A 17,947-nucleotide genomic window follows, 5' to 3' on the forward strand; every position below is an offset into this window, starting at 1 on the left:
TTCTCAGGTTCTCAGATTATTTTTGTTGCTGTCTTTTTTTTGTAATTTGGTCATCTCTGAGATTTTAATATTTTAAATTCATCCAGAGCATCAAATATAAATGAAGGGGATCTTGCTGGGACCAAGCCAAGGACAGGACTTGTACAGACAAAAGCCCTCAACATGTCTCCCTCCCTCCTTGCTTCCCTATACACATACACAGTTTGGTGTTCCTACTTCTCTCTACCCACATCTGGAGCTGGAAGGCAATTTGGAAGGCAGAAGAGGCAACAGTATCTAGAGGGATGGGATAGGGAGAATGGGAGGGAGACCCAAGAGGGAGGAGATATGGGGATATATATTATCTATAGCTGATTCACTTTGTTATAAAGCAGAAACTAACACGTCATTGTAAAGCAATTATACCCCCATAAAGATATTAAAAAAAAATATTAGCACTCAAGACAAAAGCCAAAATTTACTAAAAAACCACAGATATTTTATTGATCAAACATGAAGATCTTATTTGTAGCTGATTTCCCTTATTCACAGAACTACAACTCAAGTACACTTTTTAATATATCTTTTGTTTCTTTGCCAAAAGGTGAATAAAAGCAACAATCAAAATATTTAAAAAAAAAGAGAGAACTAACTGACTTTGAAATGAATAATTTCCGGCTGCACCATTTACTGTGTGAATAATTTTGGGCCCATTAGTTAACCTACTCAAGCCTCGGTTTTCTCAGTAAAATTGAGATGAATAACAATAGCCTCCTCACAGGTTTGTTGTAATGAGTATATGAAATTAGATGTGAAAGTAGTTATAACAGTGCCTGGCCCATATTTAGTGCTCAATAAATAGAAACTAATAATAATAATTAACCCAGCTCCCCATTCCAGTCTGATTTCAGAGAGGACCAGAGGCAAATAAGAGTAGCTAGAAGGCTAGCTACTCAGACCCGAAGGCCATAACTAAGGCCTTATCATTCACCTGGAAATATTATGCCAAAATTTACAATAAAAAACCAGTCCCTCAAGTTTGCATGTAAAATGACGATACTGATATCCCAAAAGAAGCATTTAAGTCTATAGTCAACTGAAAATCCCTCTCTCTCCTTAAGCAGACTTCATGATGGTAAAACATCTAGTTAACAACACAGTTCACAGTTTCAGCAGTAAGATGCACTGGCCAGTCCCTTTGGTTTTCTTTGTCCATTGTCTCATTATAATCATTAGTATTGCTTTCTCCTCTTGTCAATTATAGCCTCCTCTTCTCTGAAAAATGAACATGTCCAGGAGTTGGTGTCTGCTTTAGATTTGTTTCATTCTATTGTTTTAAGTGAAAGAACAGTTTGAGTCATTTAGATTGCCAAAAGGATCTATTATTCACTTAGTAATTTAACAGATACTTATTTCCTGCTCTGTTCCAGTCATGGCTATAGCCCTGGAGCTACAGAAACAAAATAGACAAGCACTGACCTCAAATAGATCATAGTCTAGGAGAGAAACCAACAAGTAAGCAGATGACTAAAAGACAGTGTGACAAGTTTGACAACAGTGGCAAAAACAGGGAACCATGGGAGTGCATGGAAGAGCTGAGTTTAGAAGGATGAGTGGGATGTAGCTATATGAAACATTAAAGAAAATATGGTCCAGGGGAGAAACAGATACAAAGCTGGCATATGCTGGGACCTGCAAAGAGTTTTATGTAGCTACAGTGTGAGATACAATAAGAGATTTTTACCTTCCAAATGCCTCAAAATTTTCCACTCCATCCATCTCAAATACCAAACCCTTATTCTTCTTTAATGAAGAATAAGGCCATTAAGAAAGGTCTCTTGAAAATGTAACTGGACTAGTTACTGTTCTTTGTTACTATACAAGATAAATAGAGGCCAGAGGACATTTACATTCTTGTGACCATAAAACACAAACATCAGAGGACCAGCAAGGTGGAATGAAGTTCTTGTTTAAGTTAAATATGTACACATCTGTATTGTCATATTTTGTTATCATGAAAGTTTCTTTTTTCTTCTTTTTTTCTGATAATGATAAGAAGATTTCTCCTGATATTCTTCTATTAGCATTTTTTCCACAGCGCATAAAAAGGTGTGATTATTGCAAAATCAATCATTTCAGATATTTTATATCTTAGACTATGTTTAATAGGAAGTTGAATTTAGTCTCTTAAGTGGTAACAAACACACCAGTATCTAGACAATTAACTTATTACCTGTGGGATAACTTATTTTATTCTCTAACTCCATTACTAAGTTGCATATATAAGTGATATGTGTTCATTTGCTCGTTAGAAAGCATTAAGGCCCTTTTGTCTTTGCTTCATACAAGTTTGAGAAAAATAAATGGTGATTTTAAATGATTCAATTTTTAAGTAAAATTTTAACTGAAGTAAAACACATAGAAAATTTTCCAAATTATAAGTCTATCACTAGATGGAACTTTACAAATTGAACACATTCCATATAATGATGATACTGGTCAAGAAACAGAAAGTTATCAGTGTCCTAAGAGATTCCTTTCTGTCCCCTTCTAGCAACCACCTCCCTTAAGGGAGCCACTACCCTGACTTGCAACAACATAGATTAGTTTTTCTTGTTTTAAACTCTATGTAAATGAAATCATACAGTTTTTAGCCATTTAGGTCTTGCTTTTTTGACTCTGCATTATACTTGTGAGATCCATCCACGTTGTCACATATAGCTGGCTCATTTATTCTCATTTTTATATACTGTTCCATTGTATGATAGCAAATGAAAACAAAGGTGGACTTAAATAAGAAAAGACTTCATCCAAAAAGATTATCGCTATGAGAACAAAGCTCTGATCTCAGAAATCTACAAGTGTCTCAGAATCAAACAGAAAAAGACTTTTCTTTGATATGGAAGAAGTATGAAAAGGAACTTTGTGTTGGAGGCAGGCACAAGGTGAGGGTGAGAAGTTGGCAAAATCAGGGTGCATCAACAGGAACTCTTTTTCTCTGTGGTCAGCCAATTTTCAGAATGATCTGTTAAGGGGAGATGTTCTGCACCTTAGTGCTTTGGTGCTTGTTTAAACTTGGGGATGAGCCAAAGTTTAAGGGCCTGCAGGGAAGAGAGAAGCCTTACTAAAATTTGGTCCAGCTAAAGCAGAGAGCAAGAAATGGGCATTTGTGAGCCCTTGGCCAATGACTATACCACAAGTTTGAGTGGATACTGCCAAACAGTTTGTCAAAGTAGTTATAACAAATCAGACCTCCACCAGCAATGTGTTAGAATTCAAGGTGCTCCTTATCTTCACCAACATTGGATGTTATCCTATTTTTCATTTTAGATATTCTGGTTAGTATGAAGTATATCTCACTGTGGTTTTAGATTTCATCTGTCTGAAAATTGATAAAGTTGAGTGCCTTTCTTCTTTTCTAACATATACATTTTAAAAATATAAATTTTCCTTTAAGCACCACTTTAGCTGTATCCCACAAGTTTTAGTATCTTCATTATCAACAAGCTGTAAATATTTTCTAGTTTCCATTGTGGTCTCTTCTTTGATCCATGAGTCAGATTCATTTTCAAGCACAGTAGAGGTCTAGTTTCTTCAGTAGTGGGATAATGAGAAGTGAGAGAGCTATCTTCTTTTGCTTGCCATTGTGTCCGTAGTATCTAACAAAATGCTGGAACATAGTAAGCGCTTAATAAATATGTGTTGAAGGAATGAATTAGCTAGTTAATTAATTAATTAAAAGTGAGCAGGCTGAAGAGTCAAGCAAGGGCCAGATCATGAAAGACTTTATGTGGCATGTTAAGGAATTTGAATTTTCACCCGAGAATGATGAAGAGCCTTTGAAGGGTTTAGTCAGAGTAATGATATGATCTGATTTGTGTTCTAGACAGATTAGTTTGACAGTAGTGTAGAGGATGAATTAGAAGTAATAAAATGAATAAGATTTGTGTATCCATCATTAAATATTTATTGAGTGCCTACTATGCACCAGACACTATTCAAATCATGAGAAAGAGAGCAGCACACAAGACAGAGCAAAATTCCTGCCTTATAAAGTTTACATTATAACAAGAGATGCTAAGTAAAATTTATTTTAATACATTCAGGGGCTAACAGTTCACAATAGTAAAATATACTACATTTAGGAAACAGTGTTCAAAATGAAAAATATTAAAGAAAATAGAATCAATCCTATCTTCTCTACTTAAGTTATTCTTTTAATAAAATGAAATGAGAAATCTATCTATAAATGACATTTTTCTGAAGTAGATACTGTTCTCTTTTACTTCCTTTTCTTTTGTTGAAACATTTTTCATAGTTTCTACATTTGTTCTGTGTAATTTGGCAGCCTCTTTATTCTACAATGACCTTCATGCTTTTATCTTACTCTGCCTTCCCCTTTGCTATATTTCCCTGAATCTTTTCCATTGGCTGTTCACTGGTGGCTCTTAATACTTAATACTAAAAGACAATTAAAACAAAGAGATGTAAACCGATACCTAAACGTAGTGAAATGAACCCACTCTTTCACTGATACTGCAGTAATGATGTATGGTTATGCCTGTTCTAGAGGTGGGATTTTTAAAAATTATAGCAGGAGAATTCATAAGAGCATTCCTAGTGCCTCAGTAGCCAGATCCTTCCAAGATAGCAGAGTTATCAGGGACCTAACAGATTGAAAGAATGGATGGATTTCCTGAAGAGGCCAGCGGCTTCCAGATACTCATATAATCACCAGCCAAATCTGTAACAGATGAGAAATCCAGATAAGCATAGTCTGCCCTAAATACTGAAAATACCTGTTAAAAAAAGTCACCATCCCCTATCTCTCAATTTCATGTCTCATCTTATTCTTCCTTGATTGAGACACAAACATTTTTCTTACTTTCTAGATAAGTCTTTGTTATAATTAATAGTTGGTATATTGCAGTGGTATGAGTGAAAGCATTATGAATTCTTGGTATTCATTGTTTTCAGGGCAGATATCCAGGAGTATGTTCACAATTTCCATATTCTGGAAAAGTTGACTGTGTTGTCATCAGCATCAGATTTCAATTAGTCTCCTAAAGCACATGGCATGGTGCTAGATCCTGGAGGTACAAAGACAAATGAGAAAACCTCCGACCACCATGAGTTCACAGTCTACTGGAAGAGAGAGACAAGTAAGCACACAGTTTTCTTTTAATGGGATGAGTTCTGTAATGGAGTTATGTATAGAGCACAATAAATGCAGAAAGGAAAGAATGCCTTGATGCAAGAAGGGGAAGAATTCAAAAAGAATGCTTCATAGAAGAGCTACTTGAGCTGAGTTTTGAAAGATAAGTGGAAATTCAACAGGAGATTTTGAGTTAAATCATCTGTGAAGATTCTAGAACCTTCCCCGAATTGGGGATATCAAGTTGGAAATGTTCATGTGTCCCAATTATGTCCAGGACTAGTGTGTGACCCCTTGCCCAAATTCCAGATAGTTCCTGCTCCACTTGAACTCCATTCCTCATGCTATATTTGTAATGAAGAATGACGGGATGAATGCCTCATCTATAACTCACTGCAAGAGGCCCAATTTTAACTGGCCTTCCTTGGCCAAATGCCCACTGATATCATAGTGAAGTCAAAGGGTATTTAGCTTCAGGACTCAATGCTCTATGAAGGCCAGTAGTGAATAGCTTTAATTTTATATCACAGTGAAACTTTGTAGAATACAAGCTCTTTTGGTTTTCAGAAAATTGACTCCATGAGAAACTCATAATTTTATATCACAGTGAAACTTTGTAGAATACAAGCTCTTTTGGTTTTCAGAAAATTGACTCCATGAGAAACTCATCAAATTCTACAGTCTCTACAAACTCTTTCACTTCCTGCTCACACAGAAAAACCAGGTTGTGAGTGAAATTAGAAAACATAGTGAGTCATTTCTACTTGCCCACTTCTTATTAAGAAAAATAAAATGTCATTTCAATGATTTAATTTCTTGGTGCAAAACCTGACCTGTCCTGAATCTGTAAGTGCTTCCACATCCACTGTTATCGAACCCATCATTAGGAGTCACTTATATTTTGGTAATTGGAATTGCATGTCAGAGAGGGTAAACTGAAACCACCACATGACCTGGCTGTCACATCGTTCTGCAGTTCCGCACCTGAAAGTGGCTACTTAAAGAATATTGTGATGACAATGAGTGGAATGGTGTCCACATCCTGAGCCACAGCTATTTTAGAGACAGCACAGTGGTATGTTTGTCTTTTAAGAAAAATATGGATTCTATGTTTTCCATTTCTTTAGAAAAAAAAAAAGAAACAGAAAAAGAAAGAAGCTATGACCTAGAAAATTTTCTGCTGAGGAATGCCTCATGAAAATGTTAGCACTGTGATGCCATTTGACAAGTGGCTTGAGAAAAACTAATATTGCAGGTGACATTGTAGAAGGCCACTATGATTATAATCTACAGTTGATTCTAGGTGGTTAACTGGCTTTGGGTTGCCTTGGTTCCTGGGTTTTCTTCTCTCTCTTTCCAGATTCCTGCTTAGGGACAATTTTATTGTTTATTAGCACGTCTCTAAGAGAGCTGCCAGGAAACAATGGAGGTGAAAGTTACACTGTTTAATGTATCTGTATTTTTTTAATTCCTTCAAGATTTTTGAAGAAAAGAGCTCTAGAAAAACTGTAAAATGAGATCTGAAGACCTCTGGGACGTCTTCCTGATTTTATTCCATAGCAATTATTACACTGATTTGATTGCCTTTATTGTAAGCACCTTTATTAGACCCTCCAAGCAAATTCCATAATGCTACAAAATACATTAGGGCCTCTGAAATAAAGGCTGTTTGTAAGTGCTGAGGACTGGCTGGTGATGAACAGCTGATCACTGCTCCAGCCCTGATTTGCTCCTACCTGATGTCCTCTCTGTGGGGCTCTTCCAACATCAAGCTTCTAACTTGAGGACATTCACAAAGCAAACCAACAAGTCCAAGAACCAAATGCTATGCTGTAAAATTTATTTTTCTAGTGTGCTCAGCTGGGTGTTTGGTTTGTTTTGGGCCTCTCTGAGAGCCTTTATTATCTGAATTCTTGGCTGGCTTTCTCCTCCCAGTGACAAACAGTGTTATGGCTTTGCTTCTCCACACCTCCACTTGTGATGGCAAAGTACATCTACTAACCCTCCTGTGTGGATCACTTTCTTTACTTTCTAGAAATCGAAGGAACAGTTGCCCTTCTGGATCCCATATTCAGAGCTTGTTGGCAACCCCAGGAGAAAACACACTGAGACTTTCTTTTGGAAAGCCAACACTTTCCACATATCAGAACAGGGTTTGCTCTTTATGTCAAATACAATATAAAAGTATCTCTTGGAAGGAAGATACTGCTCTTCTGGATGGACTGGAAACTTTACTGGGCAAAACTGTGATAACAGCTAGCACACTACTAGACTGACACTGCCTCCCTTTTGTATCAGTGTGAATTGTTACCAAATTCAGTTAAAGTAACTGGGATTCTTTCATTTAAAAATGAAAATGTTTTCACAATTTTACTTGATGCAAAACTTCAATATGAATGTTCAACCATATGAAATGGTTCAGAATTTTCCAATTTGACACTTATACAAATTTGTGGCAGCATTTTACATTTTCTTATTTCAAATCCCTTATCATTAGCAGAGCAAAGGAAAAAAGTGAGATTTCTTATCTTTATATTTTGTCATATGTTGAAGAGGTCAAGTATAAGTTTTCATGGGTGCTATGGACTGAATTGTATCCCCTCAAAATTCATATGTTGAAGCCCTAACCCCCCAGTGTGACCATATTTGGAGGTAATTAAGGGCCTTTAAGGAGCTAATTAAGATTAAATGAGGTCATAAGGTTGGGGCTCTATTCCAATATGACTGCTGTCCTTACAAGAAGAGAGACACCAGGGATATGCACAGAGGAAAGGCCAGATGAGGACACAGCAAAAAGGTGTTATTGCAAGCTAAAGGAGAGAGGCCTCAGGAGGAACTAAACTTGCTGACACCTTGATCTTGGACTTCCAGCCTCCAGACCCATGAGAAAATAAATGTCTGTTGTTTAAGCCACTAAATCTGTGTTATTTTGTTACGGCCGCCCTAATAGACTAGTACAATAGTCAAAATGTCTTCATAGAGAAAGGTGAGAAGGTCAAAGCTTTGGTCAAGATTTTGACCAAATTTATCTTTTGTGCATTCTGTGGATTTAATTTGGTTGCTTTGGACAAAAATGATTTGGTCCTTTTATTAAAATAATAATATCAGAGCACCAATAAGAAAGCACAACTTTGTGTTCCCTACATGTTCAAATCAAAATCACCTGATTAGTGGAGGTTTTTTGGTATATTCAACATTGTGCTAGGAACCTGGTGGAAGTGGGCACGATGCTTTCAACTAGAAACATCTAAAGAAGGAAATTTACCAGTATCCTAACTGTGGTTGTATTATGTTGACTACTCCATGAGCCATGGCTTTCTCTTTCCTATCTGTTATTTCTCAAATTTTATTCAGCATGCTGGTATTTCTTCTGTAATGAAAAACTAAAACATAATTGACTTGAAAACATTACATGTATGTGTGTGTCTATGTAATTATGTTGTATAATGTTTTCAAGTTAATTACATGTTATTTGTCATGTTTCATATATTTATATTACAGGTATAGATAGAAACCATATATTGTAATGTCATCCACAATTTATCTAGGGGGTCAGGAATATTTAATTGGGGAAGGATTGTAAGAGAAGAAAGAAATGATTGTGAAAGCAATGGCATGAGAAAGGTCATGGGGGAAAGAGAACAGGATATGCTTGAGCAAAGGTTCAGTTTGTCATGCCACAAATTTGGTAAGGTTACATGTATTATATAAAATAAGGCTAGAAAGATTAGACAAATAACTGAACATCATAAGTGCTATGTTAAGGAGGTTGGACTTTATTTGGCAGCAGTGGAATGCCATGGATGGTAGCATGAATGGTAGTGTGAAGGCCTAGAGCAGAGAGAGTAGAGCTTAGGAGACAGGTTAGGAAGGTATGAAATAGCTTGAGGAAAATAGCAAAAGGATGGAGAAAAATGTCTTTGCATAAGTGGAATGGGCAGGACTTGGGAGTAGATTTGACCCCCAAGTAGATTGGACATGATGGAGAAAGAAAAGAACAAAGTCATAATAATTGCAAAGTTCTCAGTTTGGAGGCTTGTAAGAATGAACTCTTTAATTCAGTGTAGGAAATCCAAAAGGAGAAACAGTAAAGGTTTTGATTGTGAACAAATGATGAGTTAATGTTTATCTCTATAGAAATGTCCAAATACTTTTTGGAAACACAGGGTTAGAACTTAGGAGAGAGCTAGAACCAAGAGAATGTTTGATTCATCTTTCTTAGAATAAGAGTGTAAACAGACCAAAGGACAGAACCAAGGATGGACCTTAGAGAAGGCCCCCAGATATGGGCTGAATGTAGAAAGAAACAAGGAGCCATGGAGAAAAAGAGCAGAAATAATGCAGCTAGATGGAAGAAGGTCCAGGAGAATGTGATGATACAGAAGTGTTAAGAAAAGCTTATTGTGTGCTTGCCATGGCGTGAACATACTTGTTTCTTTAGCCTGACTGAATAAACAGGCTCTAGTAACCAGGGAAACCATTTAACTCCCAGAATCAACAGTAGGATGGAGCCATGCTGTCTAGGATACGATGGTGTTGGCTATTCATCTTAAGACCTTTCCTTCCTGCTTCTTGACCTGTAACCTGGCCTCCCTGTAGCTCTCTTATCTTCAACTTGTGGGGAGTATATTCCAGCTAAGAGAAAACTGCCTCTCTCCTCCAGGCATCTCCTCCTGTTTCTATTATCTCTTGTCACTGTGATACCATCCAAGGTTATGATTCCAGACAGCAATGGGCCTGGACATTCCCTGTCCAAGACCAAAGGTTATCCAAACAGCCAATGGACAAAGAGAAATAGCTCTCAAATGATAATAATTAAAAGCATTAACAGCTAAAATTGAGACTTCCCTGGCCACCCAAGAACACAATTGTGTTGATTGAGCTCATTCTAAATTCATGACCACTAACCTCAAATGGGCAACCCTACCACACATGCCTCATTTATTCACTTTCCTATTCACCTAAAATATGAGTTCACATTTCTCCTCTACCCTCAAATCTCCTACTCCCCCAACATTCCCATCATTCTCAGAGATGATATTTACAGAGATAATAGAAGTAGTCATCATCAGCTTTCCACCATCAAATCTATCAAATTATAACTGTGTTCAGTACCCAAACTCTGCATTTTTTAGCTAAATACACTGAACTTAGTATCATTGCTGTGTCAAAATCCAGTCCCTCCACCTGGATCCCATACCCTCTCACCTCCTCAGTCACTGCTTCTGTGATTATCCCCTCTACACTGGAGGACTTCCATCAGCACAGAAACATGCTCTGATGTCTCCCATTAACTTCTCAGAGCCTCAGCTCCACCAGTGAGAATAAGAGTAGAATGTCTATTCTCTAAACATTTAGGTTCTTCCAACAACTCTGTCTTTGACCACCCCCACACCACCCCCTCGCCTTTCTTCTTCAAAGCTGTCTTGTTTCTGCAAAGTCATATACTACTTTATTTTATTTGACTAGTGCAAACAAAATTACAATTGTGAATTTATAGTTTTAGCCAATTATTCTCTCATTGGCTTATGGATGTAACACATTTCCTAAACGTTGGCCAACCTTCTAGAGAATGCTACCAGGAGACTGGGAAGGACAAATAATGTCAATTCTTTATTTGTTAACAATTTGGAGAATATTAACTAAAACCAGGTCTATTTTAAGATAAACGAAGCTTGGAAAAGAGTCAAAAAGATTGTTAAAAGGGTGAAAAAATTACACCTGACTTATAAGTTAAAGTACTAGGCCTGTTAAACGTGGAGATAGGTAAACGGCAGAACAACGTCTTTTTTTTAAGTAAGAGAATTATTCAGAGGGCGATAAATCCTGATTATCAATTCTATTAATAACAAAGGCAAAAATAGGTTTTGATAAAAGTATATTTCTGGGCTTCCCTGGTGGCGCAGTGGTTGAGAGTCCACCTGCTGATGCAGGGGACACGGGTTCGTGCCCCGGTCTGGGAAGATCCCACATGCCGCGGAGCAGCTGGGCCCATGAGCCATGGCCGCTGAGCCTGTGCGTCCGGAGCCTGTGCTCCGCAACGGGAGAGGCCACAACAGTGAGAGGCCCGCATACTGCAAAAATTAAATAAATAAATAAAATAAAAGTATATTTCTTAGTTGTCTGTAATTGAAATACATTATGAAATAAGTTTTAAAATCTTCTCTAGGGTAGATATTTTCATATAAAATATAACTGTCTCATTTAGGAAGGATTCAAGAATGACTGTTCTTGAAATCAGTGGAAAGTAATAGATCACCTCCACACGTGGTGTGACTCACCATGAAGCCCTTTTGGTTTTTTGCCTCTTCTGTTTCTGTCCCTTTTCTTTTACGAATCAAAGTGGCAGACACCATCAAGGTTTAACTATTTTTAACATTTATAAAACTATGTGTGTTCTTGCGTTAAATGTACAAATACCACAAAATGGTATTAATTACTGTGTGAGGTAAATCTTTAACTGACAATGGATTTTACTGTACAATAGTCATGAATGTGAAGAATACATTTGATCCTCAATTAATCTGTTCCCCATTTTAGTTATTAGGCCTCAGAAGTCCAGATATAACATTACATTTCCATAAACATGAAGGCATGGACTTTGGAGGGAACTTTGATTTTTTTTGTGCTTCTGTCATGCTTCTAGAGGATTTGGACCTTTATGTTATATGGTCTATGTGATTATCTTTTAAATGACAAAATATGGAAAAATTGAATACCTGCCAAGACACACTAACCATGACAAAGTCAGAATACACTATGCACTATAGAAGAAAATCCGCATAATAAATTATCTGGATAATGTGGGCCAAAAAGCCACACTCTCATGAAATAGCCAAGTAATTCTAACTTTGGACCCATATTTATCTAGGTGATGGCTCCTCTACATAGTGCCTTATAGACCTACATAACCTTCAGTGGTAGAAATGTTTCATATTTTGAGTTTGATTTTTTAAAATTTTTGTAAACAATTGAAAGTCATTTTGGAGTGAAATCTGATCAGTAAAACATCTTGCTAAGTTGTGTTTCACATTTCTGAGACCAAGTCAAGGTGTAACCTTAAAGCAAAAATATGAATTCTCTTATCTGGTCCATAACTATCCCTGGAGGCAATTGAGCCACAGCCACTGTGCTGGAATAAGGGGACAAACCCTAAGGGCACTATTTTTTTCTTAATTGAAGTATAGTTGGTTAACAGTGTTCCAGGTGTACAACATAGTGATTCAGTTATATATACATATATATATTCTTTTTCAGATTCTTTTACATTATAGGTCATTACAAGATATTGAATATAGTTCCCTGTGCTATATAGCAAGTAGGTCCTTGTTGTTTATCTATTTTATATATAGTAGTCTGTATTTGTTAATCCCAAATTCCTAATTTATCCATCCTCCCACCTTTCCCCTTTGGTAGCCATAAAGTTTGTTTTCTGTGTCTGTGAGTCTATTTCTGTTTTGTAAATAACTTCATTTGTATCATTTTTTGTATCATATCCACATGTAAGTGATATGTGAAATTTGTCTTTCTCTGTCAGACTTGCTTCACTCAGTATGATAATCTCTAGGTCCATCCATGTTGCTGCAGATGGCATTATTTCATTCTTTTTTATGGCTGAGTAATAATCCACTGAATATATATATATATATATATACCACATCTTCTTTATGCATTCCTCTGTCGATGGACATGTAGGATGCTTCCATGTTCCGGCTATTGTAAATAGTGCTGCTGTGAACATTGGGGTGCATGTATCTTTTCGAATTAGAGTTTTCATCTTTTCCAGATATGTGCCCAGGAGTGTGATTGCTGGATCATACAGTAACTCTATTTTTAGTTTTTTAAAGGAACCTCCATATTGTTCTCCATAGTGGTCCCACCAATAGTGTAGAAGGGTTCCTAAGGGCACTATTTTGAAGAGCAATATTATTGATGTGTTTAAGTTTTTCTTGTTTTAGAAATTTTTTTAAAGTCTTATTTCTCTTTTTTTCAGCCAGACCTCTTACTTTTTTACACAAAAATAGATCCAAATATTTTTTCTTGAGAATTTCTCTGTCATCACTTAACGATCATTGCCAGCCTCTTGTAGCCACACTGAGAATTTAGTGTTCTGTGAGCAGGAAGAAAAGTAGAACTCTTCTGGCCTCAGCTTTCCGAATAGCCCTCAGGTACAATGCCTTTGCCCTGACTGCTCCTCAGTATGCTGTTCTAATGAAATGCTTGTCACCAGGTGAATTGTTCAAGCTACATAGCTGAGGAAGTTGGGGAGAGGAGTCTAATCGGAGTATCTTTAAAAGCAGTGGTAAAGTTAAGTCTTGAGTAGTGAGAGTGTCACTCTGGAAACCAATGTATTTCAAAATTTCCTGGAATTTTCAAGAGACATACGTAGACATATTAGTACTGTTTTATGAGACATTATTTTCTTGGTGGAGTGTCTACTACAAGTGCTCACCTACCATGCTGTGTGACCCTCCCCTGGACTCTGTGTGCTCTTGCTTCCAACAGCTTACACCAATGACTTTCTTTGGAGGACGACTAGAGTGCTTCCTGAGCCTTTCCCACACAGGCAGGGAGCTGGAAGCCCCCCAGGCAGCCCTCAGCCAGTGGCTGACTTGTGCAGGAGTACCGAAGGCACTGCTTCCTTGCCCCAGAGTCAGGACAAGCTCTAAGATAGAAACAGAAATGGGATCCAAGAAATTCTGCTTTCTCTTTGCCACTGATCAACCCTATACTAAAAATATTAGTAATTATCCCCTATAATCTGTTATATAAAGTTTTACTCACATTAATTCATGTGAACGCATGTTAGTCAGTCAATAACTTAAACTGAGAATTTCCAAAAACCAGAACACTGTGCTTATATTTAGATTCTATAAAAGACAGAGAACATCTGCCCTGAGGTGTAGATTGTTACCAGTATATTTTATTTGTTGTTGAAAAGAGTGGCTCATTCCTATGAAGTTCACTCAACCTTATAATCTATTACAATGTATATCTCTCAGGTCCAGATTTTGGGTGATAGCTAGAGACTAGAGCATGGTTCATTCTAGGAAAGAAAATGTAAACAGATCATGAGAGAGGGGTGAGGATGGGGCCCTAGGGAAACCTCTCAGTTAGGGGGCTAGAGGTAGAAGATTAGGCATAGAGTTAAATAGACTATGTAGGACCTAGTACCTAGGAGAAGGTAGTGTCACGGAAGATGGAAAGAAATGTTTTGAGGGCTTCCCTGGTGGCGCAGTGGCTGAGAGTCCGCCTGCCGATGCAGGGAACACGGATTCGTGCCCCGGTCCGGGAAGATCCCACATGCCGCGGAGCGGCTGGGCCCGTGAGCCATGGCCGCTGAGCCTGCGCTTCCGGAGCCTGTGCTCCGCAACGGGAGAGGCCACAACAGTGAGAGGCCCTGAGAAAGATGCATCAGGAAAGCTTGTTTCTTCATGAACAAATGCAGTATCATCCTCTCGCCCTCACATTACTAGGGCTGCTCCTTCCACACAGTGTCCCCATTGCTGCCGCATTTCCCAGGGGACTTCCATGTTCCTGATTTTATCCTTGCACCCAACACTATGTTTATATGACATTGTATCTGCTAGCAGAAAACATTATCATCACCTCTTCTGAAATCAGTTTGTCAGGCAGTCTTCTCTTGTAAGTGTTATCGTAAGCCCTACTGAGTCATAGACATGTAAGGCTTCGTGGGTCTCTCCTCCTCCTTTGCTTCAGCTCTTGACATTTGCATGCCAAGCAGCGGCATCCATGGTAGCAGAAGCAGCCAGAGGATACACAAGTTAAAAAGAAAACAAAATGAACTTCTTCGTTCATTGAAATAAAAAGAAGCAGGTGCTTGATATAAATAAAAAATGTCCCCAACGTCTTATATTTTTCACTGTTGACTTGCACCAAATGAGCAAGACATTCAAGTACAGCTCTCTCTGGGCTGCTGTATTCTGGTCCTGTTGTTGCCCTTAGAAACAGTCACATCTGCAAGTTGCACCAGATACCATCAGATCTCATTCTCCCTGGGGCCCAAAGATACTTTTCTTTTTCATCTTTTATTTTGATTGTTGATGTGTTTTCACAGAGTTTATCCCCAATAGGAAATTACATTCCAATTCTTTGAGTCAGAGCAACGTTTTAACATGCACACCAACATCAAGCTTGCTGTTTTGCTACCAGTTTTGCCTGGAGATGGGGGATTTTTTTAGGAATTAATTTAAAACATCTCAAAACCACATGAACGTGGGACAATGAGGACTAGCGATGATTGAAAGACAGTTTTCTGGACTTTGAGGAATTTTTGCCTAAAAGATGAGAGCCATTAGCTATTTTCACTTCACAAGAAGAAATAAACCTAAGCACAATGGTTTAAATTAGAAGGAAGAAAGTCCTGACAATAAAGGCTGATATATTGTACACATTAGAAGTGGTTCCAAAAGGTGTAGAATCTTCTTCTAGGAAGGTGTTAGAAATTGAATAGATTTGCACCAGTCTGAGAGAGTTTGGGTAAAGAGAAGTTAAGTGATCTCCATGTCCTTTCCCCAATATGCAACTCAGGGTAATGTTGAATCATTATGGGCCTCAAGGTCTTCATCTTTAGCTCTCCAAAATAATTCAGGGAAAAGTATTCATCGCAGTGTAGCCACTACTTTTTCGTGGTATTCAAATAGCATAGTATTTTCAGTTGGCATTCAAAATTAGGTGGAAGCAATTCTGGACTTTATAAAAATTAAAGTAAAAAAACTGAGAAATATTATCTGGAATATATATTGAAATTTATTTCCAATGAGATCTAAAAGCTATATGATATTGTCACCTCAATTAGACTTACAGCTTTGAAGGAGCTCAATTTTTTATATTCAGCCTGTGATTGAGCCTATAATTCAGGACCCTGTACTAGGTGTTGAATATACAGTGATGAATAAAGTATCTGCCTTCATGGGTTTACAGTCTCCCAGAAATAGAGACATTAAACAATCAAAAAAACATTTAAATTATATAAATTACAAAATTCTGAGGATGAAATAAATTGGATACTGTGATGGGAAATAATAGGGAAAATTTTAGTAATCGGAAACAGCCTTCTAATTCATTTGGGGTTATACCAAAGAAGCCAAAATGTTATTTTAAGGTAATATGTTAAGGGGAGCTATATGAAATTACCGGTATTTGGCCATATTTAAGCTACAAAAATGACTATATCATATGGTTCAATCTAATGAAAAGAAACTGTATCTTCATCACTAAACTAGTCAATTTGGGCAAATTAGTAAAAATAGTAGAACATATTTTTTAGACATGTACATACAAACAAACAAGTAGACCTGTTGTAGAATGTCTTTCCATTCTTTACTAAAAACCTGAAAACTGGCAAAAGCTGGAGCAGATAGAAAAAGTTTGAAACAGGAAAGATTTTTATTTCTGTATTTAAGATGAGAAAACTAAAACCAAGAGACATTAAGTGACTTACAGAAATCATACAGTGATTGGATGATGTAGCACGTGTTTAAAACCAGATCAAATAGCTGCTCTCTGTTATACTTTTCACTACATATTATTTAAGGGACTGTACTTCATATTAGGATTTGTTCATCATATTTCCTTGCCTCTATATTTTTATACTTTATCAAAAGATAGACTTGCCCAATTGTGGCTGAGACTGCTATTAGTGAAATTCCAGATTTCCTTTACCTCAAAGACACAGAGCTAGACTGCCTTTCCTGACCTCCATTTCAATAACGTATGCCCATTAACCTGACACTGGCAATGGAATATGGGTGAAAACAATATGTCATTTCCAGGCTAGGCTCATGAACTCCTCTGACACAATTCTCCACATACTCTCTCCTTCCACATCTGCCAGTGAATGGAAAGGATTTCAAGGTCTTCAAGAAAGTCGAAGCCACAAGATGGAAAATGACCAAACCTCAAACAACTATAATGGAAGGTGAACGGACCAGAACATCTATCTGAATTCTTTGGGTTAAGTAATAAATTTTAATTATATTAAGTCATGAGACTTTTTAGAGTTTGTTCCTGTGGTTGTTGTAACAACTGATATCGCTTACCCTAACTAATGTACTGACATTGTTATTTTTTAAGCTTCTTTTGTTGGTGTTCTTCAGACATAACCTGAGTTGGAAGGTGTATTACTTTTCTATGGATGCTGTAACAAATTACCACAAACTTAGTGGCTTAAAAAGTAAATTTATTACTTATAATTCTGCAGGTTGGAAATCCAACCTGGGTCTCACTAAGCTAAAATCAAGGCTGTGACACAGCTGTACTTCTTTCTGGAGGCTCTAGGAAAGAAGCTGTTTTCTCACCTTTTGCAGCTTCTAGAGAATGCACACATTCCTTGGCTTTTGCCTCCTTCCATCTTCAAAGCTAGTTATGGCGGTTGAGTCTTCTCTGTATCACATCGTTTTGACACTGAGTCTTCTGCCTTCCTCTTCCACATATAAGAGCCCTTGTAATTACAGCAGGCTCACCTGGACAATCTAAAATAATCTTCCTATTTTAAGGTCAGCTGATTAACAGTCTTAAATTCATCTGCAACTTTAATTCCCCTTTGCCATGCAACCCAACATATTCACAGGTTGCAGGGATCAGGATATAGACACCTTGTCGGGGTGGGGTGGGGAAGGGTCGGGGGAGGTGGCATTATTTTCCCTACACTGAAGGATATCTAAGACACGGCTTATTCAGGTGAAATATCACCTTAAACTTAAACTGTGGAGGAGCTTCTTTACCCAGATATTACTTATATTCTGATATCTTCATGGTAAAAATTAGTATGCCTCTTGTAAATACCAAAAT

This window comes from Leucopleurus acutus (assembly GCF_964270905.1).
Source record: "Leucopleurus acutus genome assembly, chromosome: 3".
Lineage (NCBI taxonomy): Eukaryota > Metazoa > Chordata > Mammalia > Artiodactyla > Delphinidae > Leucopleurus > Leucopleurus acutus.